The sequence below is a fragment of the Onychomys torridus genome, chromosome 12 (genome assembly GCF_903995425.1).
Source record: "Onychomys torridus chromosome 12, mOncTor1.1, whole genome shotgun sequence".
Taxonomy (NCBI): Eukaryota; Metazoa; Chordata; class Mammalia; order Rodentia; family Cricetidae; genus Onychomys; species Onychomys torridus.
The window spans coordinates 29,991,588-30,013,182 of NC_050454.1; positions in this window are offsets into that span (position 1 = coordinate 29,991,588).

Here is a 21,595-nt window from a genome sequence, read left to right on the forward strand (position 1 = left end):
CCTAATAATCTGGGAAATGCAAATCAAAATGACTCTGAGATATCACCTTACACCTGTCAGAATGGCTAAGATAAAAAACACAGAAGACAGCTTATGCTGGAGAGGATGTGGAGCAAGGGAAACTCTCCTCCACTGCTGGTGGGAATGCAAGCTTGTACAACCACTTTGGAAATCAATATGGTGCTTTCTTATAAAATTGGGAATCCATCTCCCCCAAGACCCAGCTGTAGCACTCTTGGGCATATATCTAAGGAATGATCAATCATACCACAAGGGCATTTGCTCAGCTATGTTCATATCAGCTTTGTTTGTAATAGCCAGAACCTGGAAACAACCTAGATGCCCTTTAACTGAAAAATGGATAAATGAAATGTGGTACATATACACAATGGAGTATTACTCAGCAGAGAAAACCAATGACATCATGAGCTTTGCAGGCAAATGGATGGATCTAGAAAAAAATCATTATGAGTGAGGTAACCCAGACTCAGAAGGACAAACGTGGTATGTACTCACTCATAGTAAGACACTAGATGTGAAACAAAGATGACTAGACTGCTATACAACTCCAGGGAGGCTACTTAGAAAACAGGACCCTAGGAAAGACACAGGGATCACCCAATGACAGAGAAGTGGATGAGATCTACATGAACCACCTGGATGACAGTGGGAGTAATGAAGGGCAAGGTTCAAGGGAGAGAGAGCTTAGGGGAGCAGAAGATCCCAGCTGGATCAAGAACAGAAAGGGAGAACAAGGAATAACAGACCATGATAAATGAAGACCACATGAGAACAGGAAGAAGCAAAGTGCTAGAGAGGTCCCCAGAAATCCACAATGACATCCACAGTAGACTACTGGCAATGGTTGAGAGAAAGTCTGATCTGACCTAGTCTGGTGATGAGATGGCCAAACACCCTAACAGTCATGCTGGAACTTTCATCCAATAACTGATGGAAGTGGATAAAGAGATCCTCAGCCAGGCCCCAGGTGGAGCTCCAGGAGTCCAACTGTCAAGAAAGAGGAGGGACTGTAAGAGTGTGAATTGTTGAGACCAAGATTGGAAAAGCACAGGGACAAATAGCCAAATGAATGGAAACACATGAATTATGAACCAAAAGCTGTGGAGGCCCCAACTGGATCAGGCCCTCTGGATAAGTGAGACAATTGAATAGCTTGAACTGTTTGGGAAGCACCCAGGCAGTGGGACCCAGACCTATCCTTAGTGTATGGGCTGGCTGTTTGGAACCTTGGGCTTACACAGGGACACTTTGCTTAGCCTGGAAGGAGGGGACTGGACCTGCCTGTACTGAATCCATCAGGTTGAATTGAATCCCCAGGGGAGTCTTGGCCCTGGAGGAGATGGGAATGGAGGGGAGGGGATGGGGGGAAGGTGGGGGTGGGGGCGGGAGTGGGGAGGACAGGGGAACCCATGGCTGATGTGTAAAATTAAAGCACAATTATAATAAATAAAAAACGAGAAAAAATATTCTTTCTTTATTCTGTACATTTGGTGTTTCAATTATTATGTGGCGAGAGGAGTTTCTTTGGGGGGGTCTAGTCTGTTTGAGGTTCTATAGGCTTCTTGTATCTTCATAAGTATTTCATTCTTTAATTTGGGAAAGTTTCGTTCTATGATCTTGTTGAATATATTTTCTGTGCCTTTGAGTTGGTATTCTTCTCCTTCCTCTATCCCCATTATTCCTAGGTTTGGTCTTTTAATGGTGTCCCAGTTTTCTTGGACATTTTGTGTTACGACTTTTTGGGCAGTGGTATTTTCTTTGACTGACGAATCCATTTCCTGTGTTGTATCCTCTACACCAGAGATCTTCTCTTCCATCTCTTGTATTCTGTTGGTTATGCTTGGATCTGTGTTTCCTGTTCGTTTACTCAGAGTTTCTATCTCTAGCATTCCTTTTGTTTGTGTCTTCTTCATTGTTTCTATTTCTCTTTTCAGGTCTTGAACTGTTTCCCTCACCTGTTTCATTGCTTTTTCATGGTTTTCTTTAAGAGATTTATTGCTTTCTTCCACTTTTCTATTTGTCTTTTCCTCTAGTTCTTTATAGATTTCTTCCCATTTTTTGTTTGACTTTTTCTCATTTTCTTTATTGATTTCCTCCACTTTTTTGTTCATCTTTTCCTCAATTTCATTTTTTCTTGAAAGGACTCTAGCATCTTCATGATGCTATTCTTAAGGTTGCTTTCTTCTGCTTCTTCCACCTTGTGATGTTCAAGTCTTGCTGTTGGAGGAGGGCTAGTTTCTGGTGATGCTGTATTGCTCTTTATGTTGTTGTATGTACTTCTGCCTTGACATCTGCCCATCTCATCGATTTGTTCTTGGTCTTATCAGGGCTTTTGTTCCAGTCAGAGCTGACAGATTCTGCGTTTCAGGAAGCCTTTCTTGGTCCAATGAGAGTTGCTGGATTCTACTTCTCAAAAAGCCACTCTTGGTCTAATCAGGGCTGGCAGATTCCCTGTCTCCTGATTTTACTCTTGGTCCAATGACAGCTCTTTGTCCAATGAGAGCTCTCTCTTTCACTGGGCCAGATGGGAGCTCTCTGGGCTCAATGGGAGGTCTAGGCAGGATGGGAGCTGCGGATTGGTCTCCAAGCCTCAGGAAGTTGCAGGGGTCTTGGGCAGATGGGTGTGGGTGCAGGGAGTGTCTTGGAGAAGGTGAACCTTCCCACAGACGCCCTGCCCACTGGCCAGCTGACATTTCAATTCTTAACATCTATGCCTGAAACACTGCTTAAGTCACATATTGACCCCACCTACTGATAGTGGGAGACTTCAATACCCCATTCTAACCAATGGAGAGGTCATCCAGACAAAACTACACAGAGAAATACTGGAGTTCACAGACGTTATAAACCAAATGGACCTGACATATCTACAGAACATTCTACCTAAACAGAAAAGAATTACCTTCTTATCAGCACCCCATAAAACTCTTTCCAAAACTGACCACATACTCAGTCACAAAGCAAGTCTTAGCAGATAGAAGAAAACTGAAACAACTCCCTGCATTTTATCAGACAACTATGAATTAAACCTGGATATCAACAACAACAGAAACAATAGAAATCTTACAAACTCAATGTGAGTACTGAACAACCTCCTACTGAATGAAAAATGGGTCAAGACAGAATAAAGAAAGACTTTCTAGAATCCACTGAAAATGAATAATACACAGCATGCCCAAACTTATGGGGCAATGAAAGTGTGCTAAGAGGAAAGTTCATAACACTAAGTGTTAAAAAAAAATTTAGAGAGATCTCACACTAGCAACTTAACAGCACATGTGAAAGCTCTAGAACAAAAAGAAGTAATCACACCCAAGAAGAATAGATAATAAGACATAAGCAAACTGAGGGCTAAATCAGTAACATAGAAACAAAGAGAACAATACCAAGAATCAATGAAACAAAGAGTTGGTTCTTTGAGAAATCAATAAGATAGACAAACCCTTATCCAAACTAACTGAAAGGCAGAGAGATGCTATCCAAATTAACAAAATCAGAAGTGAGAAGGGAACATAACAATAAACAGTGAGGAATTCCAGAGAATCATAAGGACATTCTTTAAGAATCTGTACTCCACCAAATTGGAAAATCTAAAAGAAATGGGAAATTTTCTCAATGGGCACCACTTATCAAAGTTAAATCAACATCAGAAAACAATTTAAATAGACTGATAACCCCTAAGGAAATAGAAGCAGTCATTAAAAGACTCCAAACCAAAAAAAAAAAAAAAAAAAAAAGTCCAGGGCCAGACACTTATAGTGCAGAATTCTAGCAGACTTTCAAAGAAGAGTTAGTGCCAATATGCCTCAAACTATTTCCCAAAATAGGAAGAGAAAGGACATTGGTCATCACATTTTATGAGATCAGAGTTACCCTGATACCATATAAAGACTCAAGAAAGAAAGAATTACAGACCAGTTTTTCTCATGAACATACATGCAAAAATAATCAATAAAATACTTGCAAACCAAATCCAAGAACACATCAGAAAGATCATCTACCAAACAAAGAAGAAAACCCCCACCTAATTAGGACACTTAGCTTTTACTATAATAATCAAAACAATGTACAAGAATGCACTTTACATTTTTTGAGAGTCAGAAAGATGACAGAGCATTCTTTTTTTTTTTTTTTTAAATCTAAGTATAAGTAATTCTAAGTAATCCAATCACGAAATATTTTCCAGGTGTATTTTAAGACTGTTGACTTCATCCCAAAAGTCCCTCATGTCTAGCTCTTCTTCTGATCTGGAATCTAAGTGATTAACCAAATTTTCAGTTAAATATCATTTTGTTACTATTTTTTGCTGGTGAAAATATACCCAAACTTCAAAACAGTTCCTAATCCCCCTTGTAAGCCATAGTTCAGTTTTCCTCTCCTTTTCATATTTTCTTCTTTTCATATTTCTTAGTCTAGAGTTGTTATGCTAGAGTAGACTGTACACTCTATTAGTAAAGAACTGTTTTTATGGTAATTGAATCCCAAAGTTTCCCAAAGGCAGGTGCAGGTAGAAAAGAGAAGGAAGAGGAGAAAGAAAGGACGAGAAGAAGGAAGAGGAGAGAGAAAAGAGAGAGAGAGAGAGAGCTCTAGAAACTATAAAATTGAGACTGTGAAAGGCAATCACGCGTCCTTTTCAAGAAGGCAAGTTTGGGTACTTTGGACCACCGTACTACAACATGCACCGAAGAGTGGGAAGATGCTCCCTGGGTGGAACCGCTAGCCATGCAAGTCTGATGACTGGAGTTCACTCCTCCAAGTTTGATTTCCAGAACACGTGTCAAAGGTGGGATACTAGGGCAGACATCAGAATCCCACCAGTCCCACTGTGAGAAGGGAGGTGGAGACAGGAGAATTACTTGGAAGCTTGTAGGCCAGCTAACCTGGGGTATACAATATGTGTAAAAGAAGCATAAAACAAAACAAGGTGCAACATTCCAACTCCCCCCAAAATTGTCCCCTGACCTCCACAGAGTGTGCACGTGTATACACACACATACACACACACACACATACACACACACACACACACACACAACACACACACACACACACACACACACACACACACACACACACACACACCTTCATTAATTAATAAGTAAAACTGAGCAACCAACAGCTAGTTCTTATAGCTAGGAGTTGAGAACTCAAGACAAGATGTGGAAGATTGCATGTCCAGCAAATGCTGCTTCCTCACTTGCAGGTGGCTGTCTGCTCTATCTTTCAATGGGGCCAGGGCAGGGGGGATGGGGCTAAGGTCACATGTCCTAGTACCATCATAATGGAGTCGGGATTTCAACACATGAATGTGGGGGCAGGGAACAAGCAAATGTCCAGTAATAACAGAAGGAGGCAGGAGTAGCTTCGGAAGGGGGAAAACCCATTTTTCTATGGAAGTGCTTAGACATGTACTGGATTATAAGAGAGTGAAGGTGTGTGTGTGTGTGTGTGTGTGTGTGTGTGTGTGTGTGTGTGTGTGTGTGTATGTGTATATGTGTGATATACATACATTATATATACATATATATAATGTGTATGTATATATATATATAGAGAGAGAGGGGGGGCTATGCCGCTCTAACATTTATGAGGCCTCTGGCAATTCCATCGAATATACCATCAAAAATGATACTTTTAATCCCCAAGGTACAAAAGCAAGGACAGAGACTTCTCTGTCATCAACTGATCTCTTGTTTAGACTTACAAAACAGGGATGCTTGTGGTTCATTTTCTTTGAATGCACCCCTCGAATGATTCTTATCATTCTTGTCTAAATTTCTCCAAGTGGCCACTGGGTACCAAGTGTCCCCAGGGCAATTGTGCCGTGTAAAGTCAGATGAAATAAAGTACAAGGGGAAAGAGCAGGGATTCTGATAGAGGGCAAATATCATGAGAAGATCTTTTCAGCAATACAGGCGTGACTGAGAATAGTCCCTGTACAAACCTCAAGTTTCTAGAAACTGAGCAAGGCATGTTTATCATTAATAAGATCCAGTGAGCTCTCCACCTCTGCACATAAATCAGATGAAATGGTTCCCAAGGACACACAGGCAAGACTGAGGAAAATTCTAACAAGGTGCTGAGAAGTGACAAGGCAGACTTTACCCAGAGGACCTGACCAAAACGGCTGGATCAGTCAGCTCTTAGCTCTGACTGACAGACACATCTCTCATGTCTGTCCTGTTTCTAGAACCTTCATCTTACAGTGTTGAGGAGAAAGTGGTAAGAGAATACAGAAATCAGACTGAAGCAGGCTTCCCCCATGGGAGAGAATTTCTGGTCAGGAAAAGCTTATGGGCAACTGCAGGAATGCTGGGACCTTCTGATAAAGGGCAGAGGAGCATTTCCCCTTCCTCCCTCCCTCCCTTCCTTTCTTCCTTCCATGCATTTCCTTTTCTTTCTCTTTTTAAGTACAAGGCAGAACGAATGACAGAATCAATGTGTTACCGACTATTGAAATTATGAAAGGAATAATTTTGTTTGGGATAGGAATTGCTGGTGTTTCTTATTTGTGAACCCAAATGGAGATAACTGTTGTTATTGATTAATTTCTGCTGATTTATCTATGGTATGATTTAAGGGTTACTTGCATTAAATGATTATGAGGCATGAGGATGCCATGTATAAAATGTAGATGAATATCTAAGTGATCTTATTAAATAAAAAACACGGAGCCAAATATAGAGGTGAAAGCTTTAGAGATCAGGGAAATAGTGAGAGCCACCAACCAACCTTACTGTAGTTGGAGTTTTTCTGCCTGGCCCAGTCAGGACAAATCTCTCTTACCCGCCAGTCCCACAGTCGCTCAGACCCAAACAAGAAAGCATATGGAAACTTACATTGTTTACAAACTGTATGGCTGTGGCAGGCTTCTTGTTATCTACTTTTTTTATCTTAAATTAACCCATTTTTTGCTTATCTATACTTTGCCATATGGCTTTTAATGCCATATTCTGTAGACCTTTGAAATGTTTGAAGAATACCTGTCTATCTAAAATATCTCTGTGTATACCTAGAAGACTTAACTAACATGGCTATGAGTATGATTATCACAGGTGACTAATTATTAATCTCTTTTTAATTATCCATTACAATTTAAAATGAGCTATACAAACATAATACCTTAAACATGAGTAGAAATATATACATAGTATAACAAAATTAACTTTAACTTTGTATCAATAGACTAAAATCTATACCAACGTAAAACATTTTAAACAAGTTGTTTCTCTTTAGAAGTTCCCTAATCTACCTTTTCATCCTATTATATCTATATCATATTCCCCTTTCTTCTTTAGAAAGAGATCTCATTTATAATCAACCTGTTTTAAAGAAAAATATTGTTTTTTGTTTTTTTTTTTTCTGTCCCACACCAGAGGGCTCTTTTGATTTGGGACACAAGAATCTCTTAACCTTTTCTTTTAGCAATATGTCTGGGTTTAGAGAAGGAGTGAGCCAATTCCATCTCCAAAGCCAGCTTGATAATTTTGGGAATGTGGGTGTAGTTTTTCTTACTACTTCCTGCTGGAGGGGGGCACTGTATCTTATGGGGACACAAAGAAAATTTTAGGATTATGGAGTAGTCCATTAGGGTGAACCTCTGAGCCAGTTGCCTTGAAAGCATTCTGGATGTTGGATCATCTGGGCCATGGTGTCATCAGAGACCTTTCAGGTGGTCTTGGCTCATCAAACCTGATGTATCTTAATCTGGAACAAATCCATAGCCTCTGGCTTTCTGTGGAAACAAAAGCAGAGACTCTTTTCCAAAGCAACATATCCTTATATCCAAATTTTGAAGTCAAGGTACCTTTAAAATTTACATATTTATTTAACAGCCTTTACGATCAAATCTTTTTCTGCAGTTAAAAGTCCCAAAGACAAGACAAACCAGATTCTCTGTGTATAATATCCATCTTTGTAAGACTGAAATGCCACTGTGGCTGCTGGCTCCACCCACCTCAGTTTCCCAACATGGCGGTGGTACAGTTTACCGACAGCTCTGGGTCTGGAGCCATGTGTACCATCAACTGTCAGAAGCAGTTCTATCAAAGCAGTGCATAGCCCAGAAACCCTTTTTTTTTTTTTTTTAACTCGCAAAGACTAAATCCATCACGCAGCAGAGTAAAGCGTCGCTTATAGATTCCTCATTTCTGCCACACTGCAGGTCAGACGCACATGCCTGGAACCTGCCATAGTAGCTCAAACCGGCAGGCTGTCGCTAACTTGAGGGAGACAACTAGGAAGCTGTTTTTAGCTCCATCTTAGAATCTTTTTTCTCAGGTTTTAGGTGGAAACTCTTGCCCCACGTTGGGCGCCATTTGTAGTTGGAGTTTTTCTGCCTGGCCCAGTCAGGACAAATCTCTCTTACCCGCCAGTCCCACAGTCGCTCAGACCCAAACAAGAAAGCATATGGAAACTTACATTGTTTACAAACTGTATGGCTGTGGCAGGCTTCTTGTTATCTACTTTTTTTATCTTAAATTAACCCATTTCTGTTTATCTATACTTTGCCATATGGCTTGTGGCTTACCAGTATCTTTACAGGTTGCTTCTCCTGGCGGCGGCTGGCGGTGTCTCCCCAGCCTTCTACTTCCCAGAATTCTCTTCTCTCTTGTCCCGTCTATACTTCCTGCCTGGCCACTGGCCAATCAGAACTTTATTTACACAGAGCGATATCCACAGCAACCTTACCTCACCAGCTCTGCAGCTTCCAAAATACCACGATTTCCAGTCTATCCAGGCTTTTATTGCCTTGCTGTTCTGCCCTCTCATTGGCTCTTAGCCCATCTACCTCACTTCCTTGTCACTGTCTGTAAGGCCCTCCAGGTCTCATGGTTGGTACTGGGATTAAAGGCATGTGTCACCATGCTTGGCTCTGTTCCCTAGTATGGCCTTGAACACACTGAGACCTTGCCTGCCAAGTGATCGGACTAAGGGCATATGCTACCACTGCCTGATTTTTGTGTTTACTTAAAACGGCTTGCTATTTCATTTGATCTCCAGGTAAACTTTATTTATTAACATACAAATAAAATATCACCACCACATTTGAGCACAAATAAAACATCATCACAATAAAAATCCCCTAGAAGTGATAATAAATGTGGTGGTATAATATCAATATGATCTTGTCCCAAGTTTCAAGGGTTTTCAGTTAAAAAGATGAATAGTCATATAAAATGTAGAAAGCATCCTCCTCTTAGACAGAGTGTAAGACACTGTACATGCCAATGTTTAAAATTACATTTACAGCTATTTATAATAGATACTCTTTAAAAACCACACCATGGAAATGTTTCCCAAATCTTATTTTCTAAAAGATTTCTATCAGGAACATGGTGGGATTTTATGGGGTGTTCTTTCTACATCTCTTGATACAATCACGTGATATTCTACTTTAATAAATGTCTCAGTATTGGACTTCTCTTTATTCCTGATATGAAACACACTTCTTTCATAGCTCTTTATTAGACTCCTGAAATAGTCTTATAACATTTTATTTAGTACATTGGCATATTCATTCATAGATGCTATCTCTGTTTCATTAAGCCAAATTAACTATAGCTAGAGATCCACTTAGAGAAGAAACAAGGATTTTCTTGCCTCAGAAACGTTCAGTGGAGACTTTCTTTAAAGAGCTAGTCCTATTGCCATTTTGGATGAAAATGTTTCTAGTTTTTTCTCACCAGCTTGATCCATCCAATAACTTCACACAAATGCACATTGTTGCTGATGTTTCTATCCAGAGCTGTGTGCTGTGGCCCTGGGGAGGGGGTGGGGCGGCTACTGCACTGGGCAGAACACCAGTAGTTCCATTTCCTGTTGTGTTGCCGTGAGAATCCTCTAGATTTCCTGTCTTTCCCTGAATCCTGTCAGTAAATTATGTTTTTACCAGTTCTCAATGCGTTCAATTTGCCTTTTAAGCTTACCAGCCCAGTGGTTCCTTTGTCACTTAAATTTTAAAAGATTTATCAATGTGTGTGTTTCCTTATAAGAGTTTATGATTTTATATTTCCCCTTTTTATTCCATGATAAAGAGGCAATGCAGAAACCACTACTAAAAGAATGAATTGCTACAATAATAGCTAATTTCTGTCAGAAATGTGTCTATGTATGTTTGTATTTCAATTTTTTATTCTGTGCTTTTCTTTAAAAAAGACAAAAAACAAAAAACAACCCTCAAGTAACTCTACAAGGTATAGCTAAAGAGAAATGGCAATTTTTAAATCACTAGGTATATTGGAGTCTACATATTTGTATCTTATAATTATTTCTATTTCTGAGGAACATTTTTATACTTTAGTTAATAGCCACAATATAAAATAAAGAACTCAGTATAATGAAGAAAACAAAGGGTCCAATTAAAAATGGGCAATGGATTTGAATGAATAATCTCAAAACAAGAAATAAAAATGGATAAGAAATATTCCAAAGAGTGTTCATTATCTTTAGAAATTTTGGAAAAGCAAATTAAGACACCTCACCCCAGTCAGAATGGCTAAGACCGAGAGAGTACCTAACAATAAATGCTGGAGAAGCTGTAGGAAAGGGGAGTCCTCGTTCTTTACTAGAGAGGCTGTAGGGAAAGGAGGCTCTCATTCTCTATTGGTGGGATTGCAAATTGGAGCAGCCACTCTGGAAATCAGTGTGAAGAACTCTCAAGAACTTAAAAATAAATTTACCATACCACCCAGCTGTACTAGTACTTGACATATGCCCCAAAGACTCGACACTCTACTCTCCAGATTCTTGCTCAGCCATGTTCACTGCTGTTCTATCCACAATACCTAGAAAAAGGAAATAACCCAAATGCCCTTTAACTGATGATGGGAAGTGAAAAAGTGATACATATACACTATGGAATACTACTCAGTTGTAAAGAAAAATGGCGTCATGAAATTTGCAGGTACAGGACTGGAGCTAGAAAATATATACCCTGTGACCCAGAAAGACAAATGCTGCATGTTCTTTCTTATCTGTGATTCTTAGACCCAAATCTTAAGATGTAAGTATATAACCTGGAGTAACTGCAGAGACTGGGGAAGCAAAAAGGGAACATGGCAGGGGGCGGGGGGGGGGCTCTAGAGAGGGGAACAGAGGTCACAGGTGTATGAAGGGGGAAATGGAAAAGTTGGGGGATTAACTGGGGATGGGGAGCACAGGTAATACAGAGGAAAGAGAAAGGGATTAATAATACTAGGAACATCTGAAAGAGCCATAGGGCATCATATTATTTTTTGTTTACGTAAAAATAACATAATGCATATAAGTGCATGTATATACTAATATGTATAGTTTAAATGGTTCTTAACTATGAAGGTGGTAATTCTCAGCCCCAAAGCCATAAACTACCTAACAATGCAACCATACCCAGGCAAGCAACCACTTTATAAGCGGTTGGTCAAAGGAGTCAAAGACATTCCCAAAACAATACAGGCTGTTACCACTGCCGTTGGCTGCTTCCCAGAATTTGAAGGTAAAGTTCCCCATTGCTGCAGACACTGCACACTTCAGACACAGGAGTTGGACAAAGTGGGCTAGAACTGACCTGGAAAGTCCTCCCTAAGGACTAGCTCTTATAGTACTGGAAAATGCTCTGCAAGCTGCCAAGGGGGAAAAGCAGTCCGTTGTCATTCCCAGCTGTGATGTTTGAGAAGCACAACGAAGACCAACATGGAAAGACAGATCCAAAGTGAAACAGTGGCATGTTTATCCTGACAGTAACCTGCAGCTGTCTAGCTGGACTCAAGGCCTGCTCACGAGGAGGGAATTCATGTCTGCTGCTATAAATGCAGCCAACTCCCATAGCTGGTGAGGTCATACAACCTGGAGGAGAACCGACTAATGCCGCTTTCCTAAACCATTATTGTATCTCCCTGTAGAGAGCTGCGTGTAGCCGCACCCTAAAGATGGCGCTGGCTTCTACCCTCTGCCTTCCCGATGGCAAACACTCTTTATGGTAAACAGCTCCTTATTTGGCTATGGCTGGATTCGTGTGCTGCTGGCATATGCATGAACCTGTGGACAGTGCCCACGTGGCTGCCTGGGGTTGGCAGCCCAGCCCTACTTAGGTGCTGGGAGAGGCTTGCCCCGAGAGAGAGAGAGAGAGAGAGAGAGAGAGAGAGAGAGAGAGAGAGAGAGAGAGAGAGAGAGAGACAATGCAACTAACCAAGGGTCTGATTAAACTGTATTAAGAAGAATCCCGATGTTGCGTCATCCTTGCTGGTCGAGGCGGGCGCGACATCTCCCTGCATCTAAAACCGTATCCTTGCAACCACAGGTGAGTATAGCTCTCACTCCTCATTAAATAAGTTACTCTTTTGCACAAGAAGAAGATGATTACAGAAGGAACAAACTGGCCCAAAATGCAGAAAATATACACACAAGTAACGTTGTACAGACGGAGGAGATTGTATTTAGGAGTGAGTGAGTGAGTGAGTGAGTGTGTGTGTGTGTGTGTGTGTGTGTGTGTGTATTATAATTGTAACATGTAAATGTTTATACATATGTTACAACATTTAATTATAAAGTAGGCTGTGAATTTGAAAAGGAGCAAAGAGGGGTATATGGCAAGGTTTGGAGGTGTCTTAGGCTTTCTATTGCTGTGAAGAGACACCATGACCAAGACAGCTCTCATAAAGGAAAACATTTCATTGGCTTACAGGTTCGGAAGTTTAGTCCATTATCATTGTGGTGGGAGCATGGCGGTACACAGGTAAACATGGTGCTGAAGCAGAAAGTTGTACATCTGAATCTGAAGGCAGCAGGAAGAAAGAGGAAGCCATTGAGTCTGGCTTGAGCTTCTAGAACCTCAAAGCCCATCCCCAATGACACACTCCCTCCAATTAGGCCACACCTACTCCAACAAGGCCACTTGTCCTAATTCTTTCAAATAGTGCCAACCCCTATGAACCTAGAGGCGTCATTTTCATTTGAATTACCACAGGAAGGAAGAAGAAGGGGGAAATGATGTAATTATAATCTCAAAAAAATAAAAGAAAAAATGCTGCGAATGACTGGCTGTGCATTTCCCAGACCCAGTTGATACATCTGTGCACAAGTGCTATATCTAAGGTTGAGGAAGCCCTGTGGTAGAGGGGTAGAAAAACTGTAAGAGCCAGAGGATTGTGTCTTCTCTATACAACAGGGAAACAACCTACAAAATCTCAATGATATGGCTACCTTCACAAGACCAGCAACGGGACAACACTAGTTGACATGACAGCATGGATGGGAACAATCTCACAAGGCCCTATGACTAGACAAAGAGCTATGGGCAATTAATGGCTGCAGAGAGAGGGAGAATCAATCTTCCCCAGGGATGAGCTTCCTGTGTGTTTATCCAGACCCATGAACACATATATACGAGCAACACTCATAAATGAACTCAGCATGTTGCTTTTATATTTTTATATGATATATACATGTAACAATTCAAGAGAAAAGGATTATGACAGAGATAAAGCTGCAAAGTGGAAGGAGGACTTACAGAGAGGGAGAGAAACAGGATAGGTAATAAGGAATTGAAAATGATCAAAGTGTGCAACAGACATGTATGAAATGTCATAATGAGACCCACTAGTCTGTACAATTGATAAATGCTAATAAAAATTAGAAAAACACTAAGCATAGTTTATGTATTCATAGCAAAACAAACAAACAAACAAACAAACACCAAGGAAGGAAAATTTCCATCAGTCCAGAAGGCATTATTTCTTATTTTTTTTTCTCCAGAGCTGAGGACCGAACCCAGGGCAAGCACTCTACCACTGAACTAAATCCCCAATGTCTTGGCATTATGTCTTATTACTGTCATTATAGGAGCTGTTCCTTTGTGATTTCATTTAATCCTAATCACCTCCAAATATCACTAACAAATAAATCTGAGGATTAAATTTCCAGCACACAAACTTTGGGGGAACATATTAAAACCATAGTGGTCTGTGTCTAGACAGATTTGGACATCTATCAATTTAACCATATGTTAAACTGGAAATTGCTCACTGCACAAATATTTCAATTTGTCCAAGCTTAAGCCAGACTTAAGTTGAAAAAGTGGGTCATCCAGATTTAATGCACACTAGCCACTCGTAATATAAAGATAAAAAATGAAACTCATAGGGTACATGACAAACTATATCAAGGATAAATATACAAAGGAGCCATAAAGGTCAGCCATCTATCAGGGTATCCTATGTTCAAGAGTGGGGATCTTGTCTATTGAATCATAAATTCTGCACAGATAGAAGGAGTTCAGAACAAAAATACCACAAGACTTTTAAACATGACCAAGATGATGACTCTATGTTGCTGGTGTGGTGTGTTTCTCATCAGATCCTGCCTAGCCTGCTGGAGGCATCTGAGATGGAGGGCATGTGGACAGAAGCGTCTTGCTTAGACAAGAACATCCTGACTCAGAGCCTGGAGCCTGGGGGCTGTATTAGTGACTTTTCTCCTTGTTGATACAAAAATGCCTGACAGAAGCAACAAAGGAAAGGAAGGTCACAGTTCAAGGTTACAGTCCATTGTGGTTAGGAAGCCAGGATGGCTTCCTGGTCATGAACTGAGATGGCAGGTCACCTAGCATCTGCAGTTAAGAGGCAGAAAGAGATGAAAGACAGAACACAACATGATTTCTCCTTTCTGTTCAGCTCAGGACTCCAGGCTATGGAATGGTGACTTCCACATTTAAGGTGGATCTTCCCACCTTGATGAACTGAGTCTAGAAATTCCCTCAAAGTCATTCCTAGAGTTTTGTTTTCATAGTGATTCTACAGCCTAATCATGGGGTGAATAGCTTGTATTTGATTCTGGGCTCTGCCACCTGCTGGCTGTGTGACAGGAACAGGCTCTTGTAGCCTGCTTGCTTTTCTGCTCTGTAATTTGGAGAGAGCAATAGTGGCTATGGAACAAGGTTAATACAAGAATTAAAGGACCAAAAATAGATTCCACGAAATACTAGTTGTTCATTAACTAAGATATGATAGCCTCTGGAAGCATGTGGGAGAGAGAGGGAGAGAGTTACTGTGTTCTGTTATTGAACAGACTGTTCAGGGCTTTGCTTCATTCCACAAGCAGAAAACTGCCTTTGGTGCTAAAATAAGGATCCTTTTTGATATGATGAAGACGTGACGTGATCACTGCTCTCAAATGGCCCTTAATGGGAGGCCATCTTGTGTGAGATTAGAAACTTGATTAAGGGATTTTAGGTCTTTGCACTCCTCTTAGAAGCTGCCCTTTAAGATTTGGAAACCCAGAGCAATTCATGATACATTTTGCCAAGGGTATCAGCTACAGATATAACAGCAGCTTCAGGAGAAAAAATTAGAATGAAGCACACATCTCCTCAGGCTTTCATCACAGTTACAGGAGAGAACAAAATGTTAGCATCATAAACAGAATGATGACTCATGATAGCACAGCCTCAAAATTTGTATTGAAAAAACAAATACTAGACATAAGAAATCACATACTAGCTTCAGTGTGACGTAAGATCACGTCCTTATTCTGGTCTTTGATTAAACTGTGCGTCATTCCATATTTGTGCTAACTCCACTCCTTTCTGGGGGCATTCCAGCAGGTTTTTTTTTTTTATCATTATTCATCTTCTTTATTACCTTTTTTCCCTTCCCATTTGAGAATAAAATGTTCTTTAACCAGGGGAAGAAAAATCCAAAAAACAAAACCAACAAACCTGTTTAAGTGAGTCACACCCTAAGAAGTACCCGTGGGCAGCTCATAATAAAATAAAAGCATTACTACTGCTAAAGCATCAGGATATTTTTTAAAAAGCAGGATACACTTTGTATTCTGTGGTAATTACTATGTGTTCTTAAAACAGTGGTTAAAAAAAAAAACAAAAAACAAAAAAAACCAAAACTTGTACAGCTTATTCCCGACCTGCTGACTCACCTGAATTTGGTGCTTCTAGATAATGCTAAATTCCCTTTTCTGAAAGAGAACGCCCCCAAATTAAGGTGGTCTAGTCATGCTCCTCATACACCCTACATCACCCCACTTATTGTCACCTAGTTACAATGGTCTCACGTCTAGTTCTTATTATTCCTCTGATTCAGAGATGAAGTAAGTTTGAGATGATACATCCAGAGGTAGCTCCTGTCTCAGGAAAAATCAAAGGGTCAAGCTCAAAGCCTTTGATTAGGGAATCCTCCTGCCTCAATTAAGACACCCTGAAAAGCTCTGAGAGATATGTTACAAAGGAGACCATTACATTCGCTTCTGACCTTTCTGGCTAGCATCAAATGGAAGTGTCGGTTGCTAAGGGATAAAGGGAACTCATCAGCCACAAAGAAGAACTTCTGCACCCGAGTGACACACATTTCCATTCATGAACATTCTAGAACTCTTAGAGAAATGAGAGTAGGAGAAGATGTGTGAGTAATGAAGCATTCCTCAGTAATTGTGGGTGTTCTCAACACAATGTATAGTTAGCTATATTGAATCGGGAAATACAGGAATTAGCAACCTATGGCCCCAGGACACAGGTAGCTTGCATTTGTTTTTGTAAATTATTGCTGGGACATATCACGCGTGGAATAGGAAGATAATTACTATTTGATCCTTTACCAAAAACACTGTCTGATCTCTGGATTAGTTCATGTTTTCATAATCTTTCTCAAAAGCTTCCCAAAGATCTAGATGGCCACACACATGATTTATCCTGAGGAAAGAGGCCAGCCGTGTAGCTACAGCTGGCTGAGGAACTCCTCTGTGGTTTTACACTCTGCACTGCCTGTTTACCCATCCGAGCAAGGTTTCTCCTTCTTTCATGACTTCCTAGACTCTAGAGATAAAGTTATTTTTTGCAGCAATTATTTTAAGTGCTTGTGTTTCCTGTTTGTTGATAAAATTTGTATTACCAAGATCTAATCTGATTAGATCTTGTAAGCAATTGAATTAAATTGGACAAAATCTTTCAGTTTCCCCAAAGCAGAAAGATTGGATGAAGTGTGCAAAGGAGCAAGGGTGGGAAGGCATCCTCCCTCACAGCACCTTAAATTAAGAATAACAATAACCAATAACAAGTTAATTAATAATTGCTTAACACAGTCTGAGAAAGAACAGGAAGTGGAAGCCTGTGGTGTGACTTGATCAGACAACACAGTCAATAACAATGAAATGTATTTTAAAAAGACAAGCTTTAGTTTTTGGCCAGACAGACATGCTGGGTCTAATGACAGCACTAGGGAACTAAAGAGGAAGTTCAAGACTAGTCTAGATAAAGAAGGGCCAGAGAAGCAACTCAATGGTAGAACCCTGAGTATAATTTCCAGTCGCTTGTCTCTTCAGGATTTATTTTTAATTTGTTTTGAAGTTTTCTTTGAAAAAACACAACCTGCTGTTAGATGACATTATTTAGGGTTAGAGAGTTTGTAGCTCATTAAGAAATCATTCTGATTGGTGTTCAGTAGCCCTGTATCACAGTTTATATATTCCTCAGAGGAGAGACGATTGGACTGTGTGTTGGGTGTTTTTTGCTGTGACAAAATGCCTGAGATAGACAGGTTAAAAGGAAGAAAGGCTTATTTTTAGTTCCCTGTGTCAGAAATTCCAGACCATGGTTGCTTGACTTTGTTACTCTGGGCCTGTGATGAGGCTGAACCTTATGGTCAAGGGTAGAGCAAAACTGAGCACTTCCTGGTAGCTGGGAAAAGGAAAAAGGCCAGAGGTTCCATGCATTCATCAAGGCACATGCCTAGTGAAATACATCTCTAGCTAGATCCTTTTAGATTTTCCAGAAATGCCTGGTTTACAATCAGTAGGGGATGAAGTGATGGCATGAAAGTTGTATTTGCCAGAGCTGTTGAATGAAGGCTTCATTTCTCCAGGGTAAACATTCAGGACTGAGTCCTATTGCGAGGTAATGGTTAGTATATAAGACACTGCCAAACTACTTTCTATACTGTCTGCATATCAAGGAGTTCAGGACACGTATCTCAATGTAATAAAGGCAATATACAGCAAATCCACAGCCCAAATCAAGCATAATAAGAAAAACTCCAAGCATTTCCATTCTAACCAGGAATAGGACAAGTTTCTGCTTTCCCTCTCCTGTTCAATACAGTGTTTGTAGTCTTAGCTAGAGAAATAAGACCAGTGAAGGAGATCAAAAGGATACAAACAGAAAAGGAAGAAGTCAAAGTTTCTTTATTTGCAGATGATAATTCTATAGGTAAAAGATCCTAACGTCTCCACCAGAAAACTCCTACAGCTGCTAAACACATTCAGCAAGGTAGTAGGATACAGAAGTAGCCCACAAGATTCAGTAGCCTTCCTAAATATTGAGAAAGAAATCAGGGAAGTAATGCTATTCATAATAGCCTTTAAAATACTTTGGAATGGTCAGAGAGGCAACTGTACCTGGGGCCCACCGCTGGAAAAAGGCAACCCCAGGAGGACCTGACCAACTTGGCCCCAGTTTCCTGCCAATCCACGGGCCCTGCAAGAAGGCTCCCCTTTTCCAAGACTGCAGGCAGACACTGCAATCTCCACATCCTGCCCCCACACCCATCTGCTGGAGACCCCAGCCACGTCCTGAGACTCAGAGACCAGCACCAAGCTTCCATCCTGCCCTGGAACTCCCATCTGGACCAGAGACCAGAGGAACTCCCATCTGGACAAGAGGAGTTCCCATCTGGACAAAATAAGGAGACTGCAGGGACTTCCCAAGACTCAGAGTCCAGCCCCCCAGCTCCTATCCGGCCTGCACTCTCATCTGGACCAGTGCTCCCATCTGGCCCAGAGCTTCCATCTGGACCAGAGAGAGGCTCCCTAAATCTGTCAACTCTCTCTGGACCAAGTACACTGATAAGACCAAGAACGAACACAAGAGGAGGTGGGCAGACGTCAAGGCAGAAGTACATACAACAAAATAAAGAGCAATACAGCATCACCAGAACCTAGCTCTTCTCCAACAGCTAGACATCACAGAATGGAAAAAGAAGAAGAAGAAGAAGAAGAAGGAAGAAGAAGGAGAAGGAGAAGAAGAAGGAGGAGGAGGAGGAGGAGGAGGAGAAGAAGAAGAAGAAGAAGAAAACAACCTTATAAGTAACATCATGAAGAGGCTAGAGCCTTATATAGAAGAAATCAAAATTAATAATGGGAGACTTCAACACCCCACTTTCACCTCTGGACAGATTGGCCAAATTGAAACTTAACATAGACATAATGGACTTAACTCATGTTATGGCTGAAATGGACTTAATCGATATCTACAGAACATTCCACCCAAACAAAAAAAGAATATACCTTCTTCTCAGCACCCCATGGAACCTTCTCTAAAATCGACCACATACTTGGCCACAAAGCGAATCTCAACAGATACAAAACAATTGGAATAACCTCCTGTGTTCTATCAGACCACCATGGTTTAAAGTTAGATTTCAACAACAGAAAAAACTACAGAAATCCTACAATCTCATGGAAACTGAATAATGCTCAACTGAATCACCAGTGGGTTAAGGAAGAAATAAAGAAAGAAATTAAAGATTTCCTAGAGATCAATGAAAATGAATACACCACATACTCAAACTTATGGGATACTATGAAAGCAGTGCTAAGAGGGAAATTCATAGCACTGAATGCCCACATAAAGAAGCTGGAGAAATCTCATGCTAGTGACTTGACAGCACACCTGAAAGCCCTTGAACAGGAAGAAGCAAAGTCTCCCAGGAGGAACAGATGCCAGGAAATTATCAACTTGAGAGCTGAAATCAATAAAATAGAAATAAAGAGAACAATACAAAGGATTAATGAAACAAAGAGTTGGTTCTTTGAGAAGATCAACAAGATAGACAAGCCCTTATCCAAACTAACCAAAAGACAGAGAGAGAAAGCATCCAAATTAACAAAATCAGAAATGAAAAGGGGGGCATAACAACAGACAATGAGGAAATCCAGAGAATCATCAGGTCATACTTCAAAAACCTCTACTCCACAAAACTGGAAAATCTAAAAGAAATGGATAATTTTCTGCATAGGCACCACAAACCTAAGTTAAATCATGACCAGATAAACCATTTAAATAGTCCAATAACCCCTAAGGAAATAGAACCAGTCATTAAATGTCTCCCAACCAACCACCCAAAAAAACAAACAAAAAACCCTGGACCTGATGGTTTCACTGCAGAATTCTACCAGATCTTCAAAGAAGACTTAATACCAATACTCTTTAAATTGTTCCACACAATAGAAGCAGAAGGTGTATTACCAAACACCTTCTATGAGGCTACAATTACCCTGATTCCTAAACCAAAGAAAGATGCAATAAAGAAAGAGAACTACAGACTGATCTCCCTTATGAATACTGATGCAAATATACTCAATAAAATTCTGGCAAACAGACTCCAAGAACACATCAAAACAATTATCCACCATGATCAAGTAGGATTCATCCCAGGGATGCAAGGGTGGTTCAACATACGAAAGCCTGTCAATGTAATACACCATATAAACAAACTCAAAGAAAAAAACCACATGATCATCTCACTAGATGCAGAAAAGGCATTTGAAAAAATCCAACACCCCTTCATGATAAAGGTTTTAGAGCGATCAAGAATACAGGGAACATACCTAGACATAATAAAGGCAATCTACAGCAAGCCAACAGCCAACATCAAATTAAATGGAGAGAAACTCAAAGCAATACCACTAAAATCAGGAACAAGGCAAGGCTGTCCCCTCTCCTCCTACTTATTCAATATAGTACTTGAGGTTCTAGTCAGAGGTATAAGACAACATAAAGAGATTAAGGGGATACAAATTGGAAAGGAAGAAGTCAAGCTCTCCCTATTTGCAGATGACATGTTCGTATACATGAGTGACCCCAAAAATTCAACCAAGGAACTGATACAGCTAATAAAAACCTTCAGCAACATTGCAGGATACAAGATCAACTCAAAAAAATCAGTAGCCCTCCTATATACAGTAGACAAACAGGCGGAGAAGGAAATCAGAGATACATCACCCTTTACAATAGCCACAAATGATATAAAATACCTTGGGGTAACGCTAACTAAGCATGTGAAGGACCTATATAACAAGGACTTTAAGTCCCTGAAAAAAGAAATTGAAGATGTCAGAAAATGGAAAGATCTCCCATGCTCATGGATAGGCAGGATTAATATAGTAAAAATGTCGATCTTACCAAAAGCAATCTACAGATTCAACACAATTTCCATCAAATTACCAACACATTTCTTCACAGATCTCGAAAGAATAATACTCAACTTCATATGGAAAAACAAAAAACCCAGGATAGCCAAAAGAATCCTGTACAATAAAACAACCTCTGGAGGCATCACAATCCCCGACCTCAAGCTCTACTATAGAGCTACTGTAATAAAAACAGCTTGGTACTGGCATAGAAACCAACATGTGGACCAATGGAATCGAATTGAAGATCCTGACATTAACCCACACACATATGAACAAAAATGTACAATGGTAAAAAGAAAGCATCTTCAACAAATGGTGCTGGCATAACTGGATGTCAATGTGTAGAAGGCTGCAAATAGATCCATATCTGTCACCGTGCACAAAACTTAAATCCAAG